The sequence below is a fragment of the Protopterus annectens genome, chromosome 6.part0, assembly GCF_019279795.1.
Source record: "Protopterus annectens isolate FY-2018-M chromosome 6.part0, PAN1.0, whole genome shotgun sequence".
In the NCBI taxonomy this organism is placed as follows: domain Eukaryota; kingdom Metazoa; phylum Chordata; order Ceratodontiformes; family Protopteridae; genus Protopterus; species Protopterus annectens.
Window position 1 is genome coordinate 1,254,718,042 of NC_056737.1, and position 13,855 is coordinate 1,254,731,896.

The window sequence follows — 13,855 nt, forward strand, 5'->3', positions numbered from 1 at the left end:
AAAAGAAATCAATACTTTAAAGAACAGAACTAATAGAACCACTTCATACTACAATATCTGGTTGACAATAATGTAAATATTGGAGAAAATGGACAAATGTATTTCTTAATATGGTTTATTTACATTTCAAAGACAAAGTCATTACTTACTCTGATGAGACACCTATGTAAATAGTTTTATCGTGTTATGATGTGCTATTAATCTTTACTGTTTTATATTTTACTTCTTTCATTTTCCTTTTCTGTATACATGATTCATGATATTTTGTATATTGCATTCTTCATTACTTGTTTCAAAATTATCTTATTGGGAAAACTAATAAAAAATATCTGAAAGCAAAAAGTACTGCAAAAGGATTCATGATTAAAATATCAGGGTACCAGTTTTGCAAACAGAGAACTAAAACTGTTATGCTCTGACTTATTTCAACATGAGTATAATGTTATGTGTTAATACAGAGACATTTTTTTTTCTAAAGTACTAGTCATGCTTGCTGTCTGGAATATAGAGTGCAGGGGACATGGTACTCTTGGTATTGACTGGTATAGAAACAGTACTGGGAACTGGTGCCTGCTTGAGCCTGTGGATGTGTCTTTTAAAATTTGTGTTGGACAAGGAGCAGAGTTGCAGTATTCTCTTTGAATATTTATATAGGGTTGTAAAGGGGATAGAAGTGTCCTATACAAACATCTAAAATAACACTCTGGACCATTTTTGTATTTATATATCTGATAAGGTAGAAATTGCTTAAAGTCTTGAGCAAGCAAGAGAGATGATGGATCATAAGTACTGCTGCTTTATTTAATCCTGGTCTTAATAGTTACTTTTTTAAAATATATTTTTAAACATACTTATTAAATTACTCTGAATTCGGACTCTTGCTTGCTTAGAAATTTGCAATTTTTTATTGACTGTTTATTACATACGTTTACATATCAAGTTTTTGATTGGTGGAGATGGATGATGTAGGATTATGAGATATTATGTAAGTACATGCTAATGCAATTTTTAACAAAAAAGAAGTTAATACTGTAGTGTTCTATCTGTGTTGCCAATCTTCATCTATTCTTGATTTGTGGGTATGGTTCCGATCCTTGGAACTGATCCAGCAGCCAAAAAAATCTCTCGCTCTCTACATTACCTCAGATTGAGTTTGCAGGCTTACAGAAGAAGACACTAACTCAAGTCAGAAGCAATGTCCAAGGTGTATCCTAACAAGGAAACCCAGTACAGCATATCACTCCACCAGAACTCTATAGGAGGGGGCAGGTGAGGTGGACTGCAAGAATAGGTGACGATCAACAACACAGATGGAACATTATGGTATTTTTAAAACTTCATTATCTGATATTGTCAATCTTCATCTATTTTTGACTTCTGTGACACAGTCCCAGCTACCTAAGATCTTGGGTGGCCCTATGGAAGAACATTCTTGAGAACCATAGAACCAAAGGAGTCTCTCCCCCTGGAGACCATAGCCAATCTGTAATGAGTAATAAAGGTATGTGGAGTAGCCCATGTTGCAGATGTGCAAATTCCTGACATGGAAGCTTTAGAATGAAAAGCAGCTTAAATCACCATAGATCTCAACAAATTTAAATAAATAAATAAATAAAATAAATAAACCTAAAAGAGTTTAAAGAATTCTATTTAAATGAAATAAAGACATTTCTTGAAATAAACACTACTGAAGATATCTCAGAAATATATATATATACGGGAGTCTTTAAAACCATATATTTATGGTAAAACACTATCTTGGTTTATTAACAAGTAAAAAGCATGGAACAAAAAGACATGTTAGATTTGCAGATTAAACTTGATAAGCTTAAATTACAAATACAAAAGGGTAATTCTAACTTAATACCAGAACTAATACAAAGCAATAATAAATATTCTGAAATACTACATCACAAAACTACGATAAATATTGTGAAAATTAAATTAAATTCTTACTTCATGAATTCTGTTAAGCAAAAACAGTTAAGAAATAGAACAAAAAAAGTATTAAATTTAGACAAATAAAAGACATTTACAACCCATACACAAAGAAGAAAATAACTGATCTACATAACATTTTAGAAGCCTTTAGACTTCATTATAATACACTTAATTCTTCAAAGCCTAGGTCTTTACCAATAAATAAGATTTAATAATTTCTTAATGAAAACATTTCCACTGGGTTAACTCAGCAGCAAAGATATACTATTAACAAACCAATCACTATGACTGAGTTAAAATCACAAATTTGTAAACTTAAAATGAATAAAGCATCTGGTTTGGATAATATCCTACCTGAAATGTACAAACTATTGACAGGACAATCCTTGCTTTTACTTTTAAAAAGATACACTATAGCCAAAGAAGACATAAGTATACCCCCTTCTTGGAAATACTAATATCCTCAATAATAAAGTCTGATAAAGATGAAAAAGATTGTTCTTCATATAGGCCCATAACCTTATTAAATATAAGTGTTTATGGCAATTTAAGCCAACAGAATCAAACATTTTCTTCCCTTACTAGTGCATGAAGATCAAACAGGATTTGTAAAAGGGAGAAACACCTATGATAACATTAAAAAAGATTGACCATATTAAATACCAATGCATAGACCTGATCTCCTTAGATATTAACAGTGCCTTTGACTCTGTAAGCTGGAACTACATTCTCTTAGTTTTAGAGGAATATAAATTTACAAAAGCTTTTAATATATTAATGCAATCCTTATATGAAAATTATTTTGCATATGTTAAGTTAGGATCTCACATGTCTGGTCCCATTACAATAATGAAAGGACCTAAACAAGGTTGCCCCTTGTCATCTTTGCTGTCTGCTTTACTGATAGAACCTTTTGGGAATAGTATTAGATTAGATACTAATATCCAAGTTATACAATTCACTAAAACTTTAAACTTGAAACTCTAATTGTTTGCAGATGACATACTTTTGACCCTGTCTAATGCAAACCATTCCTTGCAAGCACTATTTAACTCCATGATTACTTTTCAAAACATTTCTGAACTACAGTTTAATGAAGATAAAACAAAAATGTTGCCTTTAAATTGTTAAATAAAATATAATAACATAAGCAAAATATTTTCTAAATATGTTGTAAAGGATGGCAGACTCCATTATCTAGGAGTTTATTTATCAGAAGATTTAAACGAGTCACTCTTATTTAATTATAATATTGTTTTAAATAAAATTGAATTGATGATGTCTAACTGGAACAAACATTTATTTACAATGGAAGACAGATTATTTCTGATTAAATCAATGATATTACCCAAGATATTATATCTCATACAAGTCTTTTCTCTCCCTCCTCCTAAAGACATTATTCAAAAATATAATAAGCTGATATTAAGATGTCTATGGTTTCCAAATAAACATTGAATTGCTCTAAACAATCACTTGATGGACTGGGAGGAAGGAGAAATCAACCTTCCAGATATAGAGACATATGCCCTATATGGAAACAAATGCATGAACATATCTGTTTAGACTCCATACAGAATCAAAATCATGATCACTTGTCTATTTTATCAAATTTCTTTTATTGGATTCTTAAAATCTATATCTTAGAAAATAAAATGTTAGAATTCTATCACAACATATAAATCTCACATCTGTATTTAAAGTTTGTGAATAAGAATCCTAGTATCAATTCTTGTTTTTTCATACTTCTTCCTTTTGTTTTTACACTTAATAATCTTGACACATTTCATATTTACAAGATGAATACTCTGAAAAAAGGAAATTTACTATTTTGGCATCAATTAATAGAACTAGGTAAGGTCCTCTCTATTAACCAGCTTATGGACAAATACAATATACACAAATATATGAGGTTGACTCTACAATCCTTGATGCAATTTCTCATAAATAAAATAGAACTAATGCAAATCTCAGTTAGACAAGACATGCCTAAACTAATTGAAATATTATATTAACCTCAAACAAATCTTTTCAAGGAAATTGTTACTTGTCTAACATTTACAAAATTATTAAGAAAACAAAAATATATGACAAAAAAATCTTACTGGAACTATTTTGCATCAATAAATGGTCATCTTCCAACAGACGATGACAAAAAAATATTTTCTTAAATCTTCAAAACACACTACGCTCTCATTTCATTAGCAATTGTTTACCTGGAGATTTTTACACAGAAGTTTTTTTACACCTCATAAACTAGCCTTGATGTTTGCAAATGAAGATCTATGTTGGAGATGTGAGATAAAATTAAAAGCCGACTGGCGACATTTTTTGTGAATGTAAAAGCCTTAAAGTGTATTGGAGTAATATCAACTACTTTTTACAGATTGTCTTCAGTGATAACTTCCAATTAACTAAATCATTGGTTTTATTTAACTCTCATATACCCAAGTGTGTTTCAAAAATTATTTACACTTCTTTGGGCTTTACTAGCCATAGCTCAAAAGATTATTACTATCAATTGGAAAAAGGTGTCTTCTCCTTCATTCAACGAATTCAAGAATCTTACCCTGACTGTTGGTCAAAAGAAATCAATACTTTAAAGAACAGAACTAATAGAACCACTTCATACTACAATATCTGGTTGACAATAATGTAAATATTGGAGAAAATGGACAAATGTATTTCTTAATATGGTTTATTTACATTTCAAAGACAAAGTCATTACTTACTCTGATGAGACACCTATGTAAATAGTTTTATTGTGTTATGATGTGTTATTAATCTTTACTGTTTTATATTTTACTTCTTTCATTTTCCTTTTCTGTATACATGATTCATGATATTTTGTATATTGCATTCTTCATTACTTGTTTCAAAATTATCTTATTGGGAAAACTAATAAAAAATATTTGAAAGCAAAAAGTACTGCAAAAGGATTCATGATTAAAATATCAGGGTACCAGTTTTGCAAACAGAGAACTAAAACTGTTATGCTCTGACTCATTTAAACATGAGTATAATGTTATGTGTTAATACAGAGACTTTTTTTATTTCTAAAGTAGTAGTCATGCTTGCTGTCTGGAATATAGAGTGCAAGGGACATGGTACTCTTGGTATTGACTGGTATAGAAACTGTACTGGGAACTGGTGCCTGCTTGAGCCTGTGGATGTGTCTTTTAAAATTTGTGTTGGACAAGGAGCAGAGTTGCAAGGGAGAGTATTCTGGGTGGTAATGAAGTTTCACTCCCCCTTTTGAATGTTTATATAGGGTTGTAAAAGGGATAGAAGTGTCCTATACAAACATCTAAAATAACACTCTGGACCATTTTTGTATTTATATATCTGATAAGGTAGAAATTGCTTAAAGTCTTGAGCAAGCAAGAGAGATGATGGATCATAAGTACTGCTGCTTTATTTAATCCTGGTCTTAATAGTTACTTTTTTAAAATATATTTTTAAACATACTTATTAAATTACTCTGAATTCGGACTCTTGCTTGCTTAGAAATTTGCAATTTTTTATTGACTGTTTATTACATAAGTTTACATATCAAGTTTTTGATTGGTGGAGATGGATGATGTAGGATTATGAGATATTATGTAAGTACATGCTAATGCAATTTTTAACAAAAAAGAAGTTAATACTGTAGTGTTCTATCTGTGTTGCCAATCTTCATCTATTCTTGATTTGTGGGTATGGTTCCGATCCTTGGAACTGATCCAGCCGATATATAGCTCGTGTCAGCCAAAAAAAATCTCTCGAGCTACTAGTCTACCCACAATGCCTCTCTCTACATTACCTCAGATTGAGTTTGCAGGCTTACAGAAGAAGACACCCTAACTCAAGTCAGAAGCAATGTCCAAGGTGTATCCTAACAAGGAAACCCAGTACAGCATATCACTCCACCAGAACTCTATAGGAGGGGGCAGGTGAGGTGGACTGCAAGAATAGGTGACGATCAACAACACAGATGGAACATTATGGTATTTTTAAAACTTCATTATCTGATATTGTCAATCTTCATCTATTTTTGACTTGTGTGACACAGTCCCCAGCTACCTAAGATCTTGGGTGGCCCTATGGAAGAACATTCTTGAGAACCATAGAACCAAAGGAGTCTCTCCCCCTGGAGACCATAGCCAATCTGTAATGAGTAATAAAGGTATGTGGAGTAGCCCATGTTGCAGATGTGCAAATTCCTGACATGGAAGCTTTAGAATGAAAAGCAGCTTAAATCACCATAGATCTGGTAGAATGTGCCTTCACCGGCATAGGGAGCCTTAGATTATTTTTTGTGTAAATAAAGGAAATGCAATCCCTTAACCATCTTGATGAGGTAACTTTAGAAATAGGTTTGCCCAAGGTTGCACTTGCAAAAGATACAAATAATTGTTCTGATTGCCAAAATTGCTTAGTTCTGTCCAGATAAAAACGTAGCTGCCTGTGCATGTCCAGAAGGTGCAAGCAGTATTCGCCTTTATTAGAAACATTTGGGAAGAATATGGGCAAGTCTATAGATTGATTGTTATTGGCCTCTGAAATCACTTTAGGAAGAAAGGATGGGTTTGTTCTGAGTGACCCTCTGTCTTAATGGAAAACCAGATAAGGGGCTTTAGAACATAGAGCCTGTAATTTGGAGACTCATCTCACTGAGGTGACAGCTATAAGAAGCAATGTTTTTCAAGAAAGAAACTTTAAGTTACAGATTCAAATGGAGGTAATGTAAGAGACTGTAATAAAAAAGTCAAGTCTCATGGTGGTAGAGGATCACTGAATGGGGGCTTTAAACAAAAGCTGCCCTTAAGAAATGACTTACAAAACCTGTGGGAGATTAAGGGCTGATCACTGAAACTGTAATGGAAATTTGAAATAGCTGCTAAGATAACCTTAATTGTGGAAACAGAAGCTCCTTTACCAAAGATGGCAGCTAGAAACTCTAGAACTTTTTCTACTGGCACTGAAAAGGATCCAGACCATTATCACAAGCCCAGATAGAAAATCTCTTCCATTAACTAAGGCAGAGATTCCTGGTGGATGGTTTATGGGATGCCAACAAAATGTGTCATACAGGAGATGGAATGTCATTATGCCTGGCGACTAATGAAATTGAAGAAACCAAGCGGTCAGCTTGTGGGTCTGTTGACTGGGATGCACTAGTCCCTGTGGATGGAACAGTAAGGTCTGGAACTGGGTCCAAAATCCATGGCTGGTGAAGTAGATGAGACCAAATGAAGGAAAATCATATTTGTTGAGACCAGTAAGGTGCAATGAGGATGACTTTGCTTCTCAACCAAGCTGCTTTCTTGAGGAAAAGAGGGATCAGAGGCAATGGGGGAAAGCCATAAAGAAGACTTGGGGCAAATTGAGGAGAAGAGCATCTCTTGGGGACCCCCCCTAAGGGGGAATTAGGGCAAAGTAGCTTCTGCACTTGTTGTTCAGGGGTGAAGCAAACAGGTCACAGCAAGGCTGGCCACAGTGAAGAAAGATATTCTTCACCACTCTGGAGTTTAGAGGCCACTTGTAAGGCACGAAGATGCATCTGTTCTGTTTGGCTGCAATCACATTTGAACTCCCTGGGATATACATTGCTATCAGAAAGTGGGTGGAAGTTATGGCCCACTGCCACACTCTAAGGGCTTCTCAACACAGCGGGTAGAACTTGGTTCCCCCTGCTTGTTAATGTACCAGACTACAGACATTGACTGCATAGCTATCATCCCTTGAGGTAAGGCAGAATGAAATGCTTGCAACACTAGAAGCACTTCCCTCAGCTCCAGAACACTGATATGCAGATTTCCCTCAGAGGGGGACCAAGTGCCTTGGACTGTTTTCCCCCGATAATCACCCCCAATCTGGGAAGCATCCATGGTCACTATGGCCTTGGGCTGAGGGTGGAGAAAGGGATGGCCTAGAAGAATCTCCTTGGACTGCATCCACCAGAATAGGTCATTTTTGCATCAGCTGGATATAAAAACTAGGTGATCCATGGGGTGGGTTAGAATAGACCATTGATTTGTAAGCAGCCACTGAAGAGGTCTCATGTGAAACCTTGCCAGTGATACGGAGGTGATCGCTGCTGCCATGGAGCCCAATGCCTGCAGAATTTGCTGAGCCAGTATTTTGCTTGAATGAAGAATAGGGTGAACCTGCGATTGTATTTTCTACAACCTGTGGTAGGGAGGTGATGCCACACAAGACATATTGTTGAGACAAGCTCCGATTAATTCCATATTCTGAGAATGGGTTAGTTGAGATTTCACAAGACTGACCATGATGCCCAACTGTTGAGATAGCTCCAAAATAAAATCCAGTGTTCATAGAAGTAGATGCCTGGTGGAAGCAGTAAGGAGCCAATCATCTAGGTAAGGAAACACCCGGAATCTGTGCAGCCTCAAATGTGTTGTGACCACTGCCATGCTTTTGGTGGACACCCTGGGGGCTGTGGTGAGACCAAAGGGCAGCATTCTGAATTAGTAATGATTGGCTCCTAGCCAGAAGTGGAGAAACTTTCTTGGGTGTTTGTCTATCTTTATGTGGTAATATGCATCTTGAAAGTCAATAGAGCACATCCAATAATTTTCCTCTAAGAAGGTAAGTGTTGACTGAACTGTGACCATCCAGAATTTTGATTGTTGGACAAATTTGTTAGAATACTGAGATCCAAAATTGGTCTACAGTCCCGTCTTCCTTGGAACTAAAAAGAATCGTGATCCTAATTGGTCTGGTAGGACTTCTTGGATGACTCTTTTTTCTAGCAGCTTTTGTATTTCTAATGCTGCTTGATCCATCTGACTGGGTGGAATGTTGCGGAGTCTTGCTCAGGTTCTTGGGTAAAGGGCAAAGGGGATTAAATAACCTCTGGAAATAATCCTTAGCACCCGGGCATCAGTAGTTATGTGTGGCCAGGCAGTTGGGTGCAAGGAGGATCTTCCCCCGACTGCCTCCAGAGGCAAATAATTGTGCTTCCTTTCAGAAGCACTGGTAGGGTTGACCAGAGAAGGACTCCTTGGAACCTTGATTCTGTAGACCATCCCTGCCTCTGAGACAACATCTTCCATTGTAACTCCCCCCTCTGCCTTGAGGGGAGTCCATACCATGTGTGTCCTGGAAAGGCTTCTGGAACTTCTTGAACCACATTTTGTCACTCCTTTGATTCCTGGAGTGGGATCGTTGAGGAGTGGAAAAAGGTACACCCATAGCAGACAGAGTCTTTCCATCCTTTTCACACCTGGACAGATTTTCCTTAAATTTGGGCCTAGACAATGAGGATCCATCAAAAGGAGCATTGATAAAGGAAGACTTGAATGGTTCCACAAACTCGCACAGGTGCATCCAAGCATGTTGTTGAATAGCAACACTTGAACCTGCTGATCTGGTCACCCCTTTGGCTGTATGCGATGGAGATGTTGACACCCAATGGGAAGTTTTAAAACCAGAGACAGTAGGAGACTGGTTGGCCTTGGACAAGGCTTCTTCGAAAGGGGCTTTAAAAAAACCTTTGAAAATAAGCTTATTCTTACATTCTACCAGGGCTCTATTACTGAAATTCTGGAAGATTGTGCAGTCAGTACTTAAGTGTGACACACTCAAACAATAAACACCACATTCATGACCATCCGAGTTTGGCATTTTCTTGCCGCACTCTTTGCATTGTTTGAAACCAGAAGTGAATCTTTTGGATTTATCTGCCATCTCCCTAAATAAAAAATAGGAGAGCCAGAAAGAAAAGGAAAGAGGATAAAAGCCAACAGTTACACTACAAAGGAAAAAACACTACCAGTAATGGTAGGAAAGATTACCTAACTGTAAAGGAGAGGGGGGAAGGGAGATACCAATTATGGTAGTGGAAGTTACCCATGGTAAAGGGAAATGTAACAAAAAAACACTCACACTAAGCGGTAGACCAGAAAAGTAAGGATTCTGAAGAATTTAGAGATTAACACCAGTAATCCAGGTAGAGACAAAAAGACAAACATATAAAGTTTTACTTAGCTATGAGAGAGGAATCAGCTGACGCATCTTGTTGTAAGAGTGGCAAACATGATCTGAGGTAATGTAGAGAGTGGCACTGTAGGTGGACTAGTAGCTCAAGAGATTTTTGTGGCTGGCGTGAGCTATAAATCAGCTGGATCAGTTCCGAGGATCTGAACATTACCCACAAATCAAGAATAGATGAAGCTTAACAACATCAGATCATATTTTATTAAACAACAGCACATTTAACAACCAGAAAAAAGTATATTTAAAACTTCCTCACACATATATAATAAATATTCTAACCAACACTATTTCAAAAATAGAACTTCCTTTCCAGTGTAATAAATGAGACAACTGAAATAATTGTTCACAATTAAAGGAAATGCATTTTCAATGATTATATAACCTCAGAATGTCAGTGAGAAATACATAGCAGCAAAATATCACATTGTCAGGAATTAATGGTTGAAGTTGCAATGTATCCATCTTAGCAAACCAATGTAATATTCTGTTCATCATAAATTGATAGTCAATTGCAACACACATGATAAACAATATGAACTGATGGGTTGTATACAAATTGTTGAATGGCAACTTGTTGAACCCAAAAAAACTGCTGGCATGACAGATCAAAAATCAGCTGACTGAACATGCCAGCAGTTGTTTTGTGTGAGATCACGGTCCAGTGGAGATTGGGATATTTCCCCTTTCCCCACTGACAGCCCCCGATGAGGGGTGCAGGGGGGCTTGACCCCAGCCAAAAGAAGATTTTTATTTTTTACACTGGTTTTCAATTGGTTGCTGTTCAACAAATCATGCTCAATCAGTCGCTGTTCCACAAATGGAAATTTTGACTAATTGTCAGACATTTGAACTGATAAAGAGAAACCACAAAAAAAAACAAAACATGAACTATATATATTTGGGCCAGTTGTTCCTTAATATTGCTCATACTGCTGCGATAACTAACACTTCTCCCTTTAGTTCCTTCTATCATGCCAGGGACTAATTCCTGTTATAAACTCAACAAACTCAGTGGTTAGCTAAAGGGCTACAGTTTCTCCCCAGCCCCAGATTTAATGTCAGTGACTCCTACCAAATGGGCAAGTGATGCTATTTATACCTACTGAGACTCTTAGTCTGCTGAGTTTACCCTTACCCAGAGGAACCATTTATCTAAGATAAATGGGCAGGGTGTTCAATCCTTACTACCGCACCCCAGTAGATGTCATTCTTGGGAAGACCAGAACACTGAACTGTATGATCACCATTTTTCCTAGTAGTTATATAAGTTGCAGCAAGTTCCATACAAGTGCCAATGTATATTTGAAAAGTAACACAGATGAAGCTCTTATACTGAGCAAATTCAGTTTGCTTGTTTTTTTAGCTGAAGTCCAATAAATGGATTGATAATGCAGTGATTTAGTTTTGCATTCTATATGTATCACAGATACAGGGAACCCTTGTTCATTGAACCTGTTATTCAACAAAGCAAACAACTGAACTGAATCCACTGACAGTGTGATGGAAGTGCTAAAGGCATTCCCCCTCTCTCCTGCAAGACTTGCATTCTAGATCCATGATCAGGGAATACATCAATATTTGACTTACTCCTTCTGCAGAACCAATGTTAGAGTTTGAATCAAGGTTGTGCAGGGTGGAATATATATGTGTGTGTGTGCGTGTGTATTTTATTGTAATAATTTTACCTCTAAAGTTAATAATCAGTGGAAAATTATTGGAATATTAGTCTTGAGCATTGAATTATGGAGGTGTGGGTGATAAACAGCCTGGCAAAGTTTGATATGGCATTCTATAACATTAAATTATAAGGATGTGGGTGTGGTTAAGCAGCTTGCTAAAGTCTGGTGTGTCAAGTGGTCCTAATACCCCTGGTATCAATCCTTTATATTCCTGCATCTGGAGCTGTACAGTATCTGATCTATTACTTTGTTGCGTTAGATATTCATGCATTCAAATGATCTGGTCTTTCAACTGATGCACTGTAGTTTGAACTCAGTGATGACAGCATTGCTGTACACAACTTTAAAAAGATGCTGCATGCATTCAATCAGGAAAAATATGATCTGTGTGCTACCTTTAAAACTCTGTCCACTCTGAAATATTTGGGTACAATACAAGACACCAGTTACATCCCCACTGCCACCAACACCTTCAGTGCATTGTTTAGTGTACATTGTCATAGTGGAAACATGCCTTGCCATAACCAGTGACTCTGTTTTCTCCTTTACATCAACAGTGCATCATGCATTTTAACAAGAACAACATCTGCTATTTTGTACTGACTGTCCCTAAACTGATACAGTGATCCATATATTGTGCTTAACTGGCTGTGTCCAGACAACGGTGTGTTATTTTCTGTGCATTTTCACTTACTAATATCATTGGGTCGCAAGTCTGTCCTTCTGAAATCCATTAATGACTCACAAAGTTCTTCAGTGGTTTTTGAATAAGAGTCCAGTAACTTTGGACCAACACAGAATCATTTGCCATCTGCTTTTGTGTCCTGAGAAATTTTTATAACCTCCCAATTACAAGCTCCCTTTGTGAATATTTACAATGATCAAAATATCCATACAGCTCTGTAGCCAAGAATATGTCTGTATCTGAAAGTCTTTTGACACAGCATCTTCATTTCTGCATAATGTCTCCTTGTACCCTTGCATAGTATATTAGCTATTTTGTTTCTAATTACCATTGTTAAGTACAAATTATCTGTGTAACCAAATTAAATTATTGAGTCACTATAAACAATCTAGATCACATTACAGCAATATTTTTGCCAACTTAATCTGTAATGTGGAACATTTTATGTATTATTAGATAAGCAGTTTTTTTTAATTTACTGTCATCTTCAAATTGTTTTATTCTCTGTACTGTTACTTCATCACTTCTGTAATGATTCAGTTATGAAACATGTTAGGTTGGGCTTAACTTGATTATCCTATGGATGCATATAATCCCTTCCTTGATCATAAAATATTTACCAGTTTAACTGCTAATATGAGCTAAGATGACAATAATGGAAGTGAGAGAAAAGGGTCTTTCAGCTCACTTGCTCTTGCCATAACTCAGTTATGTCCTAAATGTTTATCCATGGAAGGACCTCATTACTTATATAGTTTCCTTAAACACTCTCATGGCATGGAAACATCCTTGCTGTGTATATATATTTCACTTGTAACTAGATACACTATAGGATGCTTTTCTACATAGTAGAAATGTTCTTGCACCACCTGAGATGTATGCATTGTGTTGCCTTTACTTGTTGTCTCACAAACAGCAGTTATTCTGCTGCTGTACAGATTGCATCATATGTCACTGTTTATTTCCTGTTTGTTTACTTTGTCAGCAGGATGTCCATCCATCCACAACCCCTTTTCCCATTTTTTTGCACATGGGGTCAAGGTTTTACTTTAACAATGACAGCCATCTAGAGCCAAGGTTCACACCACGGGGTGACTAGCCTTGACACAGTTGTTTCCTTTTTCCATACCACAAACACTTCCACGCAGGCGCACACCCATGGCCAATTTAGAGTGTCCAATCCACCTACTTTTTTTGGAATGTGGGAGGAAACTAGATGACACAGAGGAGATCCATGTGAACAAAGGGAGGACATACAGACTCGGCACAGAAAGCACCCCAGCACCAGGCAATCTTTTGCTGTAAAGCAACAAAGCTATCTGCTGTGCCACAGTGCCGTGCTATTTTCATCAGGATGTGCTTTGTTCTATTTTTTTTTTTTTTTTAAGTTTTCTTTGTGTTCATATCAGTGGTGGTTCAGTTTTGATGTTCTTTATTTTTGTATTGCATTTTACATCCATTTTACTTTCATTTTAAGTAAATGTAGTATTCCATGTCAGTGCTGCAATGTCTTTTATTTTTATTCAAGATTTGTTTACTGGGGAAG